General features: G+C 45.2%; 1 long non-coding RNA gene across 1 annotated transcript; it reads right to left on the bottom strand.

Moving 5' to 3' along the window:
* Positions 1-481: 481 nt before the first annotated feature.
* LOC137858024 (uncharacterized) lies at positions 482-19,956 on the bottom strand. The gene is made up of 6 exons (XR_011097488.1): positions 19,563-19,956; positions 4,643-4,774; positions 3,983-4,151; positions 3,217-3,324; positions 2,411-2,555; positions 482-1,782 (listed from the first exon to the last, which is right to left on the bottom strand). It is a non-coding gene; the product is annotated as an uncharacterized lncRNA (long non-coding RNA).
* Between the last annotated feature and the right edge of the window lie 568 nt (positions 19,957-20,524).

Raw genomic sequence — 20,524 nt, 5'->3', positions numbered from 1 at the left:
TTACCTCAGACTTGCCCAAGTGAAGTTTTCAGGATGGCGATGCCACTGGACTCTGGAATTGGGGCAAACACCAACACGAGGATCCATTTAGCTTTCCTGCCACCACTCCGAGTCCCTTTTACTCTGGTCATTTATCAGCTATAGTGAGTTTCTGCCAGAGACCTTCTGTTTCTGACATGATGGAAAATTTTCTTGTTATTAGCTCCATGCCTTTAGTGTGCTGCGACCAAGAACTTTCTTACTGCCTTCTTGTGGTTTTACATTTCCTTTTACAGAACATGTATTCTCTTCTGATTTTCTCATTCGCCTCTATTCTGAAAGATCTTTTTTAATTCTGCTTTAATTTACTTTGCTCTTTATCTGTGACAATTTAGAGTCTTTTTTTTTCAACACATAATGTATTCCTACTCTGAATTTTCAATATATTTTTTAATGTTTCCACGTGCCTTTTAGCTAAAGAAAACTAATTTTATTAAAAAAAAAAAAAAAAAAAAAAAAAAGATACTTAAGGTTTATTTCTAAAAAATGTTCTCATTTGTACATTTTTGTCCTTTTTGAAGCTCTACAAAGAGATCTTTTGGTAATTTATTTCCTGTGGACTTGCTGAATTTGGGTGCCTTGTGGTCTCTATGCTAAAACACGCTGGTGATATTTGCGTCCGCGGCGAACCTCTGCTCACAGCTCAGGGTGACACCAGGAGCTGCTTTTTCTCAGCCGTGCTCTCTGCCTCTCTGCTGTAACAAGCAGTTATTTGTGGCATCTACAAATATAATCTTTGCCTCATACTTCCTCATAACATTTACCAGGCTGCGGGACATCACCGAGACCTCTGATTCCCTTTGTTCTCAGCCCTTTCATGCTCTCTAACTCCATTTAGAGTTTCTCCCCACTTCTCAGCCAAGGTCACCAGCCTGGTCATGCTGTTCAATATTCTTCCTTCAGGCACGGTGTTTCAGGCTGCAGGGGCTCTCTGTTACCTGTGTGCCACAGACGACTGATTCACCCGGTTTGACTCCAAGCTCTTTTCCAACACGATGTAGCACAACGTCACCTGCAGTTGCCTCATCAGCTGCAGCCTAGAGCTGCTCTGTCCCATGGCTCAGCTTGTTTTCCACGTTGCTGCTATATTCATTACATCAGTACCACCATTTAAAAGTCCTCCCGTTTTAATTTTTAGCCTCTACCCGTTTAATTTTTGGACTTCCAGCTTAGAAACGCCAGCACATATCTGTTCCTCGCGTTGATGATAAAGGTTTGGGGGTTTTATTCATGACTGCTCCTTGTTGTCTGCCTCATTAAATTAATTAATTGAGGAAATTAATCAGCTTCAGTCCTAACTTTTTCATGTTGTTATTATTTATTCCCCAATATGGATGTGATTGAGTACTGTACATGGTCAGGAAAGATGTTCATGTAAATTAAGAGAGCTACAGGATGTTTGTTCAGTGACGTCTTAAAAAAAAATAAAAAAAATGCTAGAGAGCAGATCTGTTACTCTCTTGTGCTATTTCTTAATTAACAGAACAGAGTTGGGCAAAATCAGTCCTGTCAAGAAGCAAACTAAGCAGGATGGCTTCTAAAATGCTCATGCTGAATCCTCAGAGGGCACCTGTAATGGAAACCAACTAACAAAGCACAGACACACGCCAAGGTGCCTGTGCTCCCAGCTGCAGGGCCCGAGAAAACCCATGACTGCAATGTGGACGTGGGCAGGGGTCCTGCTTGTCCTGAGCAGGGGTCACAGGGCCTGCTCCACCAGAAAATCCCCCTGCAGCTGTGTCACTGGAAAACAAAAAGAACAAACTTCCAAGACACCGCGCTTGACACCAGAGACATCATCACAGCACACTTGCTATGCTGTCAGATCCCATCACCCCAGGGAAAGAAAAAAAAAAAAAAAAACTATTATTTCCCATTACTGGACCAAACCTACAGATTTTAACAGATTATTTTCACTACGGCAGCAGGAAATAGTGTCGAGCACCATCTGTCGTGTCTCAGCCCGTTGCAAGCCGTGGTGAAAGCATGGCCATTACTCACCTCTTGTGTAAGAGCAGCAGCAACAAGCCTCCCCCTGGCCAGAAACCCACGCTGATGGGGCATTGTACAGAATTATAATGCCAGCCCCACAGATTTTGCATACCATGGAGAGAGCAAACCTTTTCATGGGTCAGCCACACATATATAAACCTGCTCTAAATTACCTAGCTCCCTAGCTAGCCTCCACCAAATGCGGCATGGGATGCAAAGAGCCCTGAGAAACTCAGCAAACGCTCAGAGCGGTTGGACCACGCGGGCACCGCTGTGGTTTTTCAGTGCTGGAGAAGCAAAGACAGCTCGTTGAGAGCTAGCCTAGGTGTGGTTGCATCGCACCCAGCTGACGTGTGGGGGGAACAGTCAGACTCCTTACCGTCACTGATAGGCACCAGCCTGGGGCACAGGGGAGCTGAGCATCTTATTCTTGCTTCTCTCTTATGCAAACTCTGTGGGTGAAGGGCTGCAGGTTTGGTGTGAGAGATTGCCAAAGGAGGGAGTCTTGTGTTGGTGGGACGGCCCTGTTTTGGCAGCAGAACAGAGTCTTGAGGGCCACAGTGCCCAAGCGAAGCCTTTTGCTTCAAAATGTGTAAATGAATATTAAAGGTGACACCCCTGAATATGATACTGAGCTTAATGAAATACATGCTAAGCATGTATGAGTACAGTACTCAACTCTTCACCCAAATCATGCTAAACATCACCCCAGGGAGGGAACAGATAAGGTTAGGATATAAAAGAGTGGTAGGAGATAGTAGAAAGAGGAGAAGAAAAAAAAAAAAAGTTAGTGTTACAAAAAAAAAAAAGTCTGAATGAAGGAAAAAGAAGAGCTGGGGGTGGGGAGAAGAAGAAATTGGAAACCTCAAGGAGGCAGTGGATGGACTGTGCTCTTTGTCCTCCATCAAGGCAAGGATGCCTTCCTGGTAAGCTCTGCACCTTCACCCTTTGGTGAGGAATCCCTCTCAAAAGAGACTTTACAAAATGTGAAATGGATTTGCATATATTTGGTGGGAACAATTCTGAGGAGAGGTAAGGGGAAAAATGCGCGAAAGGGCATGATGTTATAAACTGCCAAGATCAGATAAAGTTTACTGGCAAGTAAAATATTATGACTCAAAATATCCACTCAAAAATTCAAAATGTACCAACAGTACAGATTGCTACAGAGAGTAAAGAGCTGACCTTGCACCTTGATGCCTTTTCCTTCCCCTCCAGTGATGAAGCAATTCCTCCTCCAGGTTCAGACACGCGCATGAGCTCCTCAGCTTGTAAGATTACTTTAAAATCAGGCTGAGGAGGAAGATGTTTTAAAACAAAATAATTGAGATGAGTTGTTCTTCTACTCCAATCACGCCAGAAACCCGCCCCAGTAGGGTCTGCTCACAGAGCTCTTCTGGAGACGTTTTGCCCCCAGCAGAGTCATGGCTTTAGGTAGGGAGGGAAGGGATGGACCCTTCCGTCAGCACAGAAGGAATATGCTCAGGGACCCCTGGTGGATCAGGAGAAGCAGCACTTTCTCCAGGCTTTTGGGCTGTCCTCTATTCAGTGGTGAAACACCAACACCAGAGAGGGACTTCCTGAGGTCCAGAGCTGGGGGGATTAATGTTAGGGAAGTATTTATCTTCACTTCCCTAACCATCATCCTCCCAGGTGCCTTGTGCTGGCTGTCTTGGGAGGCTTCTTTGCATCTCCCTTATTATTGGCAGGATATCTTGGCCAGTCCTGAGTACACCTTATTTGGAGTCTTCCAGTTACTATTTCTCATTAGTTTTTAATTTGAGAGAATCAGCTTACAGCCTCTTAAATGGCTTTACTTACCGCCTTGCTGGGTCTCATCTGATGCACTGATGGGTTGTGAAGACTTATTGATTTTTCTTTGCCATTTTGTTATATTATTCTCATACAATAGTAAAAAGATTAACTGCGATCAAGTGGCTAATGCAATCACCGTGCTGGCAGAGGTAAGAGAAGGCAGGCTAGACCAAGGGAAAGCCATTCTGGAGCCACCAAAGGGGCTGGCTGAGGCACTGTTCCAGCTATTAACAGTTACTTCTGAGGCTCCATCAGTGATGGGTGGGAGAGAAGATTTTGTTAAATCTCTGAGTTTCATGTTATACCTGTTGTGGAGGGAGGGCAAATAAAAAGTTTCTCAACAGTTGTGTGAGGCAACACTGCTGATACCAAGGAACAAAGTAACTTCACATTCACCTTTTGCCTGGGTTGTTTCTTTATCTCTGAGACACCAATATACCCATCTCCTGATACATAGGGAAGTCTTTTCCCATACAGCCCTTGCACAGAACACAGAATTAATCTGTAAACTAATTCACAATTTTAGGTTATTTTGTTGTTGTTGAAAGAGCCCCAGACTCCACGTAGCTCTTGCTCCGTGCAGAACACAAAGGGAAAGGCAAGGGGACATCCCATTTGGGACAAAAGAAATAAATTTGGGCAATTAAAATAGACGTACTGACAAAGCCAGAATCAGGAAAGAGAAAGCAGAAGACACTTTTAGAGGGAGGCAAATAAATAAGTAAGCATGCTGCAATAATTAAACTATTTGACCAAATAATGTTGTTTTTCCCAGACTGATTAGTATTCTGCTCACCTCAAGGAGCAGACCAAAAAATCTCTGACGTCCCCTCCACTTCAGGCTCATTTTGGTTATTTATATCATCATATTTTCAAGAGTGCACCAATTACAGCAGTTCTGCCACAGCCTTCATATTCCAGTGAAGCCCTGGAGAAGAGAAGCTGGCCAAAAGGGAGCATGACAAATCCTGCATCTTTTGCTCTGTTCAGCCTTATTAGTGATGAGTGTATTTCATATCAGTACTATTCAAAGATAAAGGATGTTTGGTCCAAGATGTGCAATGCAAAAGGGAAGAAAACCTGTCCACTTCATTTTGGCTCAGTCCCCATCCTCCGATTCTTGCTGCCCATAGCGAAGCCTACTTGAAGGCTGCCAAGCACAGCCGACAGTAAGCAACGCCAAAGCAGCTGCTCTAGAAATCTTGCCTCCCTGCTTCTTTTTTCAGTTCCTTGCATATTCCCCACTTTTATAGAGGCTGGGGCTCAGAGCAATGGCCAGCCACTGCACACTGGCTGTAGAAGCTCTGTCATTCAGATAAAACTGAAGGGAGCTCTGAGAAAGGTGGAAATTTCTTTCTGATCCCTATTCCTCCGAGAAAAAGCAGCAGAAACTGGTAAGGGGCAGTAACAGTTTCCAATAAGAAACATACTTTTTGCTTTTCCTAACTATTGCATGTTTAGAAGAGTGACTTTCATAACACAAAAGTGTGTTGGGTATAGGTGGTGAAGGTTTTTTAACAGGGGATTTTGACTACTAACTGAGGCTAATGTACCACAAAAGGCAATGAGTTTTGCTGTAGGACCATTTAATTTAGGGCACATTCACTCTTTTTTTTTTTTTTTTTAGGTGTATTCTAAAGGGTGGAAAACATGCACATGAACACCTTCAGCTTGTGAAAAGTTGCTTATCATGCCATGCATTGGAGGATAAATAAGATTGTAAGGGCAGTATCTTGACTATGAGGACTGTCTCTCTCCTACTTACAGTGACCAGAGCACCCCCAAAACCTGACTGTGATCACCTCCATCAGGAGAGAGCTGTCCCAGGGAATGCCTAGTAGAATGGGAACCTGAGAAGATAACCATGAAGTATGCAGAAGCAGTTCCCCAGATATAATATTTCGCAACAGACTTTTTTTTTTTTCCACTACATTTCAGCTCACTTTCAGCCCAGAAAATCACATCTTTCTTTCACCAAATAACTGTTGATTTGATAGAGCTTCTTATGCTCACTTCATTCAGCATTTTGTGTGCTATTCATTTTAGAATGACACTTTTCTGTTCTTGGCAGATGGAGAATCCTGTAGTCGAATACTTCTGGATGTTATCCCAGGACTTTTTTCTCCCTTTCTCGTTCCTCTTCTCTCCTACCTCTCCTCCAAACTGAAGCAGGCTTTGCATAGATTTGGAGGGTTTTTAATTTCACAGTGTGTTTGAAAAATAAGAGCGACTCAGGGGATACAAAGCATATGAAATGAAGTAACGTATTCAACTATAAAAATGTGAAAGCCGATGCTTTCTAATGCATCTACATTAATTTGGTTCAACAAATCACCAGTGCTTTCTGTATTCCAGCTATTTCCACAGACGCATTTCTGGAGATTCATTTTCACTGCAGTGACAATGGCTCTAACTTCCTCCTTTTGCATTAGGATCCAGCTTCTCATCTCTTGCAAAGGTACATATCTCTAATAGACTCAGTGAAAAAAGCCTAAATTATCACAGCTTAGCAGCTAGTCCAGCAGTTTATGGATCAGAGAAAATAGTATTTTCTTCAGCTATTCCCCCCACTCCCATACACACACACACCTTGTTTCTATAAATGTCCTTCTGGCAACTGTCTCCTGACCACATTTTTAGAGTGACGAAATATCTCACACATACATATTATTGAATATACCTTTACCCGCCTCAGATTTCCCAAGCCCATTTCCTCAGACATTCCTTTTGAATGTCTGTATTTCATGCACATTTTAAAATTAAAAAAAAAAACAAACACACACACACAAAAAAGTGAGAAAATATTTTCCCATCACCTCAACATACTTCACATAATGACCTTCTCACTCAGTTCACTGAGGTGAATATTCTCTTCAAATTTCCTAAAGAGTTATTAGGGACAATTTTTTTTTTTTTTCTCCAGTTAGCTGACTCTGAAAATAACAGCTTTTGCTTTCACCTTTTGTTACAGAGAGAAGCCATGACAAATCAACACCTCTAGAAAAAAATAAAAGCAAGTAAGTGGGGAAGAGGGAAAGGATGTCCCAGAAGGACAAGGAGCCAAGAAACCACCTTTGATTTGAACATGTGAGATTTTTTGTGGTGTTACAGATATTCAGGAGCTCTACTTTGAGTGTCCTCACTAAGGGACTGCAACATGCCATGTTTATTTGACCTTCTAATGAACACAAGCAATGCCCATCATCTACACTGGGCATCTTCCATGGCCAATCTTTCATCCAAGCAGCCTGACTGCCCAGTCGGTGCCCGTGCAGTGCCCTTCCAGTGTCTCGGTCTCTTCTCCATGCCTTGAATGTCATCTGTTTCTCCATCTCCCTGAGGAGGAGTCCCACAGGCTGGCCACAGGCATCAAACTGAGCCCCAGAAGCCTCCCAGATGTTACTTCAGTGGTGATCAATTATTTGCCCCTTGTAGTGGTTGACCAGATCTGACTGCAGGCTGGGTTTGGACCATCTGGCTTGCATGATATGATCATAATGCTGTCCTTAGCTATTAAAATCATACTGTGTAGATACCGAAAACAATCCTATCAGCTTACACAATACGCTCTGCAGGGGCTCTGTGATTGCCACCAGCAACCTTCTCCTCCTACATTCCAGACCCCCCAAAACACTAAAAATAAAAGGTTCTTAAAGTGAAATGAATGCTGTAACACCCTCTTGTAGGTAGGTACTCCCACACCTCTGTGCAATTTCTCCCTTCAGAAATATGCTTGCTCTGGAAGGAGGTTCCTAGCTGCCCCCACGAACCAAGGATAGCCAAGACCCCAGCCTTTGCTTTTGTTCTTTTCTTTGTTCCCTGGTTTCTTTTGGAAAGGCTGGCTTCCTTTCCTTTCCCCACGTCTGGTCTGTCATGAACACATTGCCACAAAACCACAGAATGAACAGCAAAGAAAAGCGATTGCATATCACTGGGCCCTATCTGCCATGCTGGAGGTGCACCAGGGGTAGAAGTAAGGACAGAAAGGAAAGAAAGAAAAGGCAGGAAATCAGAAGTTATCAATGATCATCACCTGAGGGAGCACAGGGAAATACAGAAAAGTGCCTGGCTCTTCAGAAGAGTATTTCTTAAGCACACTGCAGGATGAGCATGGCCTTCTCAAACAGAAACAGAGAAGGCTCTGGGGAGAGCTCATTGCAGCCTTTCAGTACTTAAAAGGGGCTTATAAAAAAAGATGAAGAGTGACTTTTTACTTGGGCAGATAATCATAGGACAAGAGGGAACAGTTTTAAACTAAAAGAGTGTAGGTTTAGAATAGATATAAGGAAGAAACCCTTTACTCAGAGGGTGGTGGGGCACTGGCACAGGCTGCCCAGAGAAGCTGTGGGTGCCCCATCCCTGGAGGTGCTCAAGGCCAGGCTGGATGGGGCTTTGGGCAACCTGGGCTGGGGGGAGGTGTCCCTGCCCATGGCAGGGGGGTGGAACCAGGTGGGCTTTAAGGTCCCTTCCAACCCAAACCAGTCTGTGATTCTGTGACTCTAAATGCCTGCAAAAGTGGAGTAGATGTAGGGGCACTGGAAGGAAGACACTACAAGGGCAGCAATTACTAGCCATTGTGAGGAGACAAAAAAAAAAAAAAAAAGTCACAAAAAGCTGTAGCTTTCCTCTCTATTTTTAAATGTCAAATTCAGTAGCCTATAATTTAAAAAGGAGCGTGTGCTATGCCAGAAGGCCGTTGGACAGCAGTGCTTTCCAAATGCACTGCCCCTGGGCAATAAGAGGCAAGGGCAGCTTCAGTTGTTTCTGACTTACTGGCCACAAGAGTCATGGTAAGCAAGAGTTGTGGAGTCTCAGGAAACATATAGGTGGCATATGCTTATTATAACAAGACGTTATTGACCAAGGAAGCATATTCAGGAAGCCAGCCAAAAGCCGGCAGTCAGAGATATTGTGAATAAAAGGGGTGCATTATCCAGCTCCCTGCGCTCAACCGTGGCGTGCTGGCTCAGAACAGAAAGAATAATTCATTCATTTATAGAAAGCCATTGCGGGGTCCAAGACTGGGGAAAGGATGTGTAGAAAATAACTTGTGGCTATTTTAAACTTAATGGTTGGTTCCCCAGTTGATGAGCAGCACGCTGATGAGAATGACCTTATGCCTGCTGCCTGCTGCCCACCATGGGGCACAGCAGGGGAACCTCCGAGACCAAATAATTGTTTCCTTGAGCTCAGTGTTTCACGTCAAAAAGTGGCAACACTAAAATGACAATGTAACCCTCCTGCTTATTCCTGCCTTTTAAATCTCTCCAAGCATCTTCATCTGCAGCTACTCCATGGATTTTAATACTGGGAAGAGGTGTTGGAACAACTCTAGAGGATGACTTCCTTGATATGTCTGGTGAGCAGTACCTGTGCAGTCTTCCTTGCAGAGCAAGATCAATGAGATTCCCCAAAGACAGATGAGAGCCAGCAGAGCTAATGAAGGTGGCTCACTCCCTCTGCTCACACACTTCTTGACTTCTTTCCTGAGATTAAAAGGGATTGCACAGCGACTCTGATAAGTGTGGTTTTCGTGCTGCCTTATTTGCTGACGGCAAAATGCAAGAAGCTCAGCTCCTGGAGCTTCAGTTCCAGTAAAGCAGGCCCTTGGTTTGCTTTTTGCTATCAGGGAAGTCCACTTTTCTAATTTTTATATTTCAGATGACAGTGTGGGAAATTTCTGGGAGCCATTTGAGATGTATATGGCTTCCACTTCACCTTGCTGTACATTCTAGTGATGGGAAAGGGTATCAGAAAATAACCCGTTCTCATACTTTGTAGAGTTTTCCCAGTTATGTGTATAAACATCCCAGTACCTGGTCATTTAGTATTGATCGGTTTTGACCAGCACCCTCTGGACCCAGCCAGTTATATGGGAACACCTCCACAGCTCTGCCTTTGCCTGCAGCTGTGGCTGTTGATGCTTATACAGAGGTTTGTGATCACGTCCTTGGAGGAATTCTCTCCCCTAGAAAACAAGAACGTGCTGCTGTTGACTCAGAAGTCAGGAAATGCTTTTGAAAGGGTAATTTGATTTTCCATTTTTTCCATCTTTAAAAGAAAGTCCTCTCTCCTGATACATTTTTTTTTTTTTAATCAGAGTAGTTACCTTCTGTATTGGTTATCACTTACCAGGGCTGAATTCCAGCTGATGAGAATACCGCATTTGATATCAGCTTACAGGGTATTTGAAAGATCAGCTGTACAAATGGGCAACATACACTCACCTGATTTGATCAGTTCATGTTTTACAGCACACATGGAAGTTAGTGTATATATTTCTTAATTATTTTCCACATTGCATAGAACATTCATGTGTTTTGTATTATTTTCACAGCACTTGGTTTGTCATGCCTGACTTTACAAAAGGCATCTTGTTCAGTATTTAAATTATCTAGATAGTTTTTTCCAGTAAACATACTGACCCATTCTCTACTTTGTAGTGAGAATATTTGCTTTTTCCACAGAACAATTTTCTTTATGAAAATAATAACGTTTTCTGTCAAATACATAGAGTTACAAGTTTCATTTCATAGAACTGTCACATAAGGAAGATAAATGCATTAAAATTATACAACTGTTAATGTTATTACAGCAGAAATCAGGAAACATCTAGAGACCTGCACATGGGCACCACTGTAGTTTTTTTTAGGGAACATGAGAGGCAGCTACAGAAGTGACTTTAAAACTTACAGACATTCATCTGGAATACAGCTTTTGCACATCTCCTTAGCCAGCCTAAAAGAGCAAGGATGCTGTAAGTGACCAGTATATGTCAGAAGGTATTTTTGGTGGTGGGGAACTTTGCTTTGTATGGTGGATATTGTTTTATTTTGTTTAGTTAGCTCTCCTCCTAAGAAGAAATCATTTTGTACTTTGAAATACTTCAACAGTATTAAAATATAAATCATCGGGCTGGCCTTGTTAAATGCAATGGCAGATTTCCGAGCCAGATCATAACAGGACCAATATTTCATTTATAGATGGAAAACGAAATCCATTCAGCCTTCAGCAAGCTATAAAGCACCTCTGCTTTGTCTCTGGCATTCATGGGGACCAAGAAGATAAAAAGAGTCCTTAGAAAGAAGAGCAGCAGTGAATCAGGTTTATGCTGTGTGGCAAAGCGATGAGCACAGCCTGCAAGCTCCAGGCTGTGTTCACGGCTGGGCTTGAAGCAGAGCAAATGATGCTTGCTCACCCTGCCTGGCTGGACTGAAAGCACACGGGGGTCTGCAGAGGTGTCCTGTAGGAGACCAGGGGCTCAGCATGAGCAGTGGGGTGAAAATCCACCTTGGGAAGCCTGGGCAGCCCCAGGTGAGCTGGCAATGGGAAGTCTAGGGAGGTTTTTTGGAAATACCATTCCTCAGGAGTTAAGCAAAGCAGGTCTAGGCATGGCACTCGGCACCACGGCTTTGGCAATTTCAGTGGCTGCTGGGGAAGAGAAAGGGTGTATCTGAGAGAGAGGGGTGTATCTGGCAGAGGGGAGAAAAGGGGCAGAGACAGAAGCAGCCTGGATGAGGCTCATTTCCTAGTTAGCAGTCATCTGTGGTTTTCTGCATCATTATGGTTTGCCAATGCATGTGCTGGGCTTTTAAAAAAAAAAAGAAAAAAAAAAGTTTGAGCATGCTGAACGGAAGACTTGTTATTAAAATATCACCAGAGGTCACAGGAAAAGCAGTTTCAAAGCTAAGCAGACTGTCCTGTTGCAAAAGGTTTCGGGTTTTGTAGCGCTGCCTCTGCAACTGTGACCGAGATACTGCTGGAGAGCGGCGTCTGCGGAGCTCATTGTGAGCAGCTTGGCAGTAACTTGTGGTTTCTGGCAGGTGAACAAAACCCTTGTGGTTGGCAGGCCTCTCTCAAGACTGTGGAAGTAGAGGATATAAAAAGAACACTGTTTTCAGATCAACCAGAGAGACGGGGCCACACTAGTGGACGCACAGTTCGTCACTGCACAGTGCAGGAGGGACGCGGGCAGAAGCTGGTTGAGGTCCCTCATTCATTGCTCTGCTGCCTCCATGGATCCAGAAGAAGGTAACTGAGGGCTACTACCAGAAAAGCAGAAAGCCTGTGTGAGTCTTCTGAAGTAGGTGATGTGACGTGAAACATGCTATGAGAGTACTTTTCATTTTATATACAGCTCTGCAACAAAAGCTTTTACTTTAATCCTCTCGTTTCAAAGCGCCTGGGGTAAAAAACAGTCTCACCCAAGTAAAGCTTCAGTTTAAACCAATTTTATGGCAGCTCCACTCGGTATTTAGGTCCGGTTAATTCCTTATAATGTGAGAAAATTTCCAGTAATGTCTGGGCTCCCTTTTTCTTCCTGCAAGCACACACACCACGCTCAGTCTACGTTCTCACAATAAAAGTTCAGAGCAGGTTGAAACACAACCTGCAAAACTGTGAGGGAGGGGGCAGCCTTTGATTGATATATATTTTAAATGTTAGCCTTTGCTCCAGTTGAACCCACAACCAGTTAATGGCAGCCCCCATCCTCAGCTGAAGAGCCCCTACTGAAAGCTTCAAGACCCTCTTTTCCCCATAAGACGGATACATCATTGTCTCTAAATCATTTATTTAATGGACCTAAGAGGAAAGGCTTGGTTTTTCGTCACTGAGTAAAGCAGAGCACTACTTGGCTTTTGGATTGATCTGTCTGCCTAGTCTTTTTTTTAATCATTATGTGTTTTGACTGAGGCACTCAAGTTACTCCAGTTGTGAGAAGAAACAGAACAGCATCCCAGGAATTTGCTGTCAGCTTGTTCGTTAACAAGACCACACAAAGCCCTGCTCTCACAGAGAAATCCCAAGCTAAATCCCTTCTAGCCAGCCTCCATCAAACTCTTTCACAAACTCATGTGAGCATGCTTACACATCCAATGCCCCAAGTAATATTCAGCTAAAAAAATAAAAAAAAAAATATCCAAAGCACTGGATTCCTGAGCATTTCTTTGGTAAGCCCATAATGCTGACCAAAACCAGTTTTGCGCAGTAAGCTCTGAAGAGCAGCATTTGAATTGACTCAGGAAGGTGTTCAATCTGTAGCAATGCTTTGAAGACGAAAGGTCTCAGCTCTCCTCCGTCCTTCTCTGTTAATGAGCACATGCATCAAGAGGCAGAGTGGTGGCCTGTGCCACCTGCCAAACTGATTGCTGCTGCTAATGAGCAGCCCTGATTAAAAGCTGTTTGTTTCTGTCCATAGCAGTACTCTTAAGGAAGATCCTGTAGTAAATTAGGTTGTTAGTGAAATGATCATTAGAGTGTGTAGGTCGTTAGAGTCTGTTTGAAAGCTGCTATAATAGGGGTAGAGTTGAAAGTGCTTTTAATTAATTTAGGGTCAAATAGTCCCTGGGATGTGGAAGTGATCTGTCACTATCTCCCCCAAATTATGCATCCAAGAAAAGGGCAAGAGCGGCATCAGGACTCATCAGATAGCAAACGGCAGGAGGTAATTAGCTGCCCCAAATCTGAAGAAGAGGCAGTGGAGAGCATCATGCACGTTCACATGAGGGCAGGAGGTATACAGGCGGTGACAGATGGGCTGCCTCTGCTCAGGCCACCACAGGCTCTGAGGTTCAAAGCACATGAGTAACATTCAGAGTGCCAAACTCCTCCCAAGGGCTGGATCGGGCTTGGACCAGCCCCTTGCAGTAGTAAGAGCGGTATGAAACAAGAGACATAAAGCAATAATGAGCTGCACACCTTGTATCTGTAGGCACAACGTAGATCTAAGGAGTATGGACAGCAGTAGCGGGGAGTCGTGCAAAACAAATCCAAAGCTTTAGAAAGCAGTCGGCGTGGGAGGTATCTCCAGTGAGCTGAAAACCACCAAGGAAAAGGTGGAGAGCTGCAGGAGAGCCACCTACCCCTGGCTGCCCAGGATGAGCCCTTCATGGTAGAGTTGTAGCTCACCCTACAGACTGTCCCCAACACTGCCCGTAGCACTGGTGTGAGTGAGGGAACCTTCTGCCTGCAAGAGAGCCAGGTAAAGGAGGTGTTTAATCACACAGAATCACCTTTTCTAGGTTGGAAGAGACCTCAAGATCATCGAGTCCAACCTCTGACCTAACACTAACAGTCCCCACTAAACCATATCCCTAAGCTCTACATGGCTGGACCTAAAGATCTTAGAGGTCTTTTCCAACATGACTGCGATTCTATGATTGATTCTACTGAGCTCCCTAGGCATGCAAGGGAGAGAAAGCAGAAAAACAGGGGCTGAAACTGACCCTTCGTTTCTAAGGATGGCCAACACAGTCCCACCTTGGCCATGCTGGTCTGGTGCTCTGAGTTGGTATAGACTCCAGAAAAGCTCTTTGTGCACCATGTATGTTTGAGGTCTGAGGGCAGTGTGATTAAAAGGCATAGATTTTGACAGATCTGAAGGAGGTGGGTAGCTGTATATCGTGACATAGCCCTGAGCTACAAGGGAGGAGTCTGGGAGCCTGCCTGAATGCTTAGCAGAGCATCGTGTTGAAGGGATTTACTTGCCTTGCACTAATTATCTGGATATGTCTATAAGTTCCCTGCGATGGCTAGATAGTTGCAGGAAGCATCTAAGACCTTAAGAAATGCATCTATAAAACCAGATGCTTGGTTAATGAGGTTTTCGAGAAGTCCAGCTAACAGTTATCGAACAGATAACAAGTTTAATATTGAAGAGCACCAGTAACCAATTTATTTCTTTAATAAACTGTTACTAAATTAGAGTTTCCCATTGCTTTTCTCTGTTCTTTAACTCAAAGTCACAAGAGGGGAAAAAAAATAATGAAAGCAGATCACAACACCTTTGCACGTCTCAGTTTTCAGTATGAATGCAAAGCAGGGAAGCGAGGAGGGAGGACAAGCAAGCATTGCAGGATTTGAAGCAGAATGAGGGGTGACTAGACACAGAGGAAAATATGTGGAACAGATCAAATAAGACACTGCAGGAAACCTATCAAAGTATTACAAAATTACGGTAGGTAGGGTGATGGTGACTCATGGAGAGCAAGATCTGACTGCTCCTAATGGGAATTACCAGCGGATGGAAAGAAATACATCCTCCAAAGACAAAGCTGGTGGCACAGGGCAAGGAGCCCAGAGGGTGGGAGACCTGGGCAGTGCTGGGCTGAGCAGCAGAGGCAAAGGTTCCCCAGCAAGTTTCCCATAAAGGATGTGATTTCAGCCTGGCAAAAGGAGGTAAACACAGGTCTTGGGGCTCCTCATCATATTTTCTTCTGTGGGGGGCTGGGGTGTGAGATGGCCAGAGCCAGGAATAGGTTGACAGGAACGTCTGGCAGTTTGGTGGGGCCTCAAACACTGAGAGGGTGGGTCAAATCAAGAGGGGAGGAGGCTCTTGTGGAGGCCGGTTTAACTTACAACTTTTCCAGGAGAGACAGAAACCAGTGCCAAACACTGGGCAGGGAGCAGGCTGAGGTGAAAATAGATAGACCTCAGCCCGCCTTAGTCAATGTTCACCTCTCTTTCAATAAAATATAATAATTTAAAAATATGCTAAACTCATGACATGAACTACATACAAAACATCACTTTTTTTTTGTTTTGTTTTGTTTAGAAAAGCAAATGTTAATACTAAGCAACAAGGAAGAGAGCTGGTGGGGACAGAGTTATTACTATGAAAGCATCTTGGAGAACCAGGGAGGTTCATCAGTGTGCCATCAATAGACATGTCTGTTGCATGAGTGTGAGGGAGCAAGGCTGCAGAGCATTGATACCTTCAAGTGGTATTGCTAAATAACCTTGCAGAGGAATACTCCACATTCCTTCTCTGTCTTTTCAATGACCCTATGTGGCCAGTACCAGGTGGTTTTTGGAAGGAGGAATTTGACCCTAAGCTACAAAAAACAACCTGCACCATGAACAACTCTGCTTTGCATTTCTTTAAGACCACTGGGCTTCAATTCCCAAGTTATTGTTTAGCTTGTCCCTGGCTCCTGGACCAGCACAGGGCAAAAAGCACCCTTCACCTCAACGCACACCACAAGAGTTCAGCGAGGTTTTGCTCCAGTCCCAAGGTCAGCATGAAACTGCTCCTGAACCACTTCCATGTCTTTGAAAAAGTTTACTTAAACGGGGCACCGTGTCAGTAGGTTAGTCTGGAGGGGGTGAAGAGCTTTCCAGACCTGATAGCCCTCGGGGGATAGAATAATAGAGATTTCTACCCACTGGGCATCACTTGGAAAACACCTCAGCAGAATTGCTGGCTATAGCTGAAACACTTTCAAGGGGCAGTGCTGGAGGTACCCTGCACATGCATGCACAGGCATTGCAGCCCTGCAGCTCCTGCCTGCTCTGTCCCCTCTCTCCAGGGCTTATAAAAGATTTCCCCAGGCTGATTCCACAGTCCTGAGGTGGAATTAGAGCCTTCAAGAAAAAGGCAAAGAAAACCCCAGTCCTTTAAAAGTGAATTAAGACCAAAATCAATTTATAATCATGAAGGTCATGGGTTAATGCCTTGGATTATGAGTCACTTCATTTTGAAATGGAAACCACCATAGTTCCTCTCTTTCAGCCTTGCCTTGGCTCTTTGCAAGCCCACACAGAGTGTCAGCTAATTAAAACCACTCTTTAAGATGAAAAAAGGGTAAAAAGACCCTCCAAAAGCCAAGATCCTTCTTCCTTCCCCGCTACACTTCAGCTCCAGCATTGAGCACAGCATGTGGGGCCACACAGTGCCCTGAAGGTCAGCACTTCAGGACAAGGTTCACGAACTGCTGAACTACAATCTGAATTTCTTGACTGCACAGCACCCTCGACACCTGTGTTCCTGGACTGCCGCGGCAGGCATCACATGAGTTTCGGGGTTTCCCATGTGGGATGCACCTTCAGACAATTAAACACATGCTCTACTCATCAAGGTTTTATTTGATAGAGAGCTCACTCAAGCGAATTTTTTGCAAAGGACAGAAGGGGGAGCCTTTTACTTTATCATAATCTGTCCTGTTTTTCTGAATGTCTATTATAACAACAGCTTGCTATTTTTAGATGAATTTTGTGTAGTCTTGGGCAGTCAGCTAGCTAGAGCCCTTTCAGTTTGTTTTTCCCCTGCTCTCCAGGGCTGACAGAAGACCAAAGGATGAGAAGGGTTTATCAGTATCAGCTCAACGTGACTATGCTGCTCTAATGATAACTCGAGAGTAAACCCTGGGCCCAGTCACACCAAGTTTTAAAGCGTTTAGATTATCACTTGTGCTTGTTCACTTAAAATGTGCATTCACCACAGATTAACAAAAGTTAAGCAGTAACCAAACTGCAATAAAATCACTCCGCTTGGTCCACAGCCAAACCCTTTTTCTTCTGAGGTACGGGGGCCTCTGGAGCCTTAGGGAGATTTGCTGCACACTGATTCCATGAGGGGACAATTGCGTACCTATACACACACATCACCGAGGTACGTGAGCATCCCACAATCATTTGTACAGCTATGAGAGACAAAATATACTCATTCCATGGAAAATTGGAGGCCACAGAGTTGTTAAAGGAGAGCAAGAGGTGGTTAAAACACACACACACACACACCCTGCTCATATTAATGACAACCAGCTGGGTGCAGCAGCACAGAGAAATCATTGCCAGCAGGTTGGTCCAGCGTAGCCTCAGCCCCATGCCAGCCCATCTTCGTTCAGTTTGCTGTTCAGGTGAGGTAGATTTGAACACTTGTGGTACCTCTGCATGGCCACGCCAGTGCCAAATCCAAACAGCAAGGACCGGCCTGGAGCCTCTGTCCCACAGCAGGCAGACAACACATGCTCGGCTTGGTCCTGCTGGGTTCACAGAGTCACAGAATCACAGAACTGGTTTGGGTTGGAAGGGACCTTAAAGACCACCTGGTTCCGCCCCCCTGCCATGGGCAGGGACACCTCCCCCCAGCCCAGGCCGCCCACAGCCCCATCCAGCCTGGCCTTGAGCACCTCCAGGGATGGGGCAGCCACAGCTTCTCTGGGCAGCCTGTGCCAGGGCCCAACCACCCTCAGAGTTCCCTGCATGCTGCAGCTGTGGCTAGCCATAAAATAGGTCTGGAGGTGATATTGGTGTCTGGAGAAAGCCCAGACACATTAGTGACAGGGGAGGTTGGTGTGGGCTTTTGTTCTTTCACAGACTGAAGGTAGGAGGATAATGCCTGAGCAAGTGCACTGTGATGCCACCAAAGATGAGCAAAGCCAGGATTTCCTTGAGAAAACAGGCTCACTCATGGGCTCCAAAATAAGGAGGGGGAGGGATAGTACCCCAGGCATGCCACAGCACCCCCAACTCCACCCCACTGACTGCCACATTTGCCCACCTGCTTGCAAGTCCCTCATCTCTGTGACATTCAACTGCTTCACACACAAGTGAGTTTACCTCACAGCTCTTCTTTACAAGACAGAAATGTTATTCCCTTGTCTACAGGGGCAGAAGTATGGGGGCACAGAGATAGCACTGACTGTGGAAGGTCACGTTTTACTTTCACTGGACCAGGACACTCTGCCTCTTTTCAGGAAGGATCCTGAAGAGCCTCCCATCACATCCGGGAGGCTGTGTGGTAGCTCATAGACACGCTTAGTTTTGTGACAGGGAAGAACCATTATCTTCTTGTGGGACTACTCATCAGCTTCAGTTCAAGCACCACCTGTTCATGTTTATGAGACTTTGGGAGGTTAGATGGGGATGACCTGGACATAGCCTTTTTTACTGTGAAAAGAAAAGCCCCGTTTCCACCTTTCCTAGACAAACATGTGGCACAGGGCATGTTCAGCCAGAACAGCAGCACTGCCACCAAGTGCTGAGCCCAACCACACCATTTGCTCTGTGGCATGATCAGGAAGTTTCCAGCCCAGATGCAAGTGCAGTGCTACCGTAACAGGCTAGGAAAAGGCAAACTAGATCCTCTACAGTATTTTCCAAAGCCATTAAATACACCACAGTAATGGTCATTTCCTTCTGAACACTTGAGAACAAAACTCAGTTGTTGTTGTGTTTTTTTAAGTCTTTCTATTATTTTTTTCTTTTTCTCTCCATTGCATTTTTGCCCATTTAACACTGCAGAGATTGTTCTTTTTCATTTTTCTTTCCCACTTCCCATCTCCTTTTGTCTGCACAAAGCAGGAGGCTCGCTGTCAATGTTTTTTATAGACCACCAGGACTCCTGCAGAAAGAACCTTCATGCTGGGAGTTGAACCTATCCCAAGGCCTCCCAGCAAGCTCATGAGTTGTTGTGGGCTCAGCCAGGTGCTGAGAATGATCTTCACCCACCTGGGTCTCACCTGAGCAGGAGAACCTGGGAAGGTGTGTGGCAGCTCACCAGCTTGCTCTAGAGGAGGAAAACAAGCCTCTCAGAGATGCTTGGAGGTAACATCCCAATAATTATTATTATTTTTTAAGTCTGTGATGGATTTATTTTAAAGAACTCTGCAGCCATTCCGACTGCTGTGGCTGCAGTAAGTCATAGAATCACCTAGGTTGGAAAAGTCCTTCAACATCATCAAGTCCAACCATCAGCCTGACCTACTGAGTCCCATCACTAAGCCATGCCCCTCAGTGCCATGTCCCCATGTCTCTCATAATGCCTCCAGAGCTGGGGGCTCCTCCACATCCCTGGGCAGCCCTCTCCAATGCTTGACCACCCTCCCCATGAAGACATTCTTCTTAATATCCAATCTAAACCTCCAATGGTGCAATATCAGGCCATTTCCTTGAGTCCTACTGCTTGTCACCTGAGAGAAGAGACCAACACCCACCTTGCTGCGACATCCTGTCAGGTCGTTGTGAAGAGCAATGAGGTCTCCTCTCCAAACGAAACACCCCAAATTCTTCAGTTGCTCCTCACATATCTTGTTTCCTCATCCCTTCACCAGCTTCATTGCTCTTCTCTAAATGATCCCCCATGCTCGAGCTATTCATCTCTGCCTCCTCCTGGTGGGCGGGCAGCCTCTAATGAAAGGCCCACCCTCAAGGCATGTCACACCTGTGTGGGTTGGTTTTGGCCCTGGGGATGTGGATTTCAGAGGTGGGGAAGGGACTTGGGCTGGTGAAGAAGGGAAAGCTCTCAGGCACGAGGCCAAGCATCACCGCGTGGCCTAGCAGCAGCGTCCTGGCTGAAGCCTGGGGCACCTGGTGGGATGTCCCAATCGCCAGGGCCTGCGGGATGTCACAGCCAGCCCCAAATTGCTCTCCCTCCAGCCCCTTGCCCCTTCCCACCATGCTGCTCCCGGCATCACGGTGGCTCAGGGAATGGATGCAGCTCGCAGAGCACCTGGAAAGCAGTCGAAGTCTCTGGAATTACTCAATTCCAGGGAACAACGTCGGTGACCTCCAAAAAGGGGCCGTAGATTACTGCGGTGTGTTTGCTCGTACCAACAAGGGCACCAGTTTTTCTGCGGTAGTAATTTAGCCAAACTTGGTTTAAACATTAAACACAAAATTCAACCTTTGCCAGCATTAGTAGTGTTGCTGTTTGGGGATTTTTTCACTCAAGAGCTGCGGGCTGGATCAAGGGTACAGCTTCACAAGCCAGCCGTAGGAGCACAGGATGGAGCTGCCAGGGGTTTGTGCTGTCCCTGCACACTCGGCACCTGGCACCCCTCTTCTGTTGTGTTTGAAACAAAGCTTACCAGAGGAAAAGAAGAAGAAAAGCCCACTGTGTTTCTAGGATAGGGACAAGCAGCCTGCTCCGTGGAGAAGGCTCTGCTCGCAGTGGCTG

This window comes from Anas acuta, chromosome 1 (genome assembly GCF_963932015.1).
Source record: "Anas acuta chromosome 1, bAnaAcu1.1, whole genome shotgun sequence".
NCBI lineage: Eukaryota > Metazoa > Chordata > Aves > Anseriformes > Anatidae > Anas > Anas acuta.
This window is presented reverse-complemented; position numbering and strand designations above follow the sequence as displayed.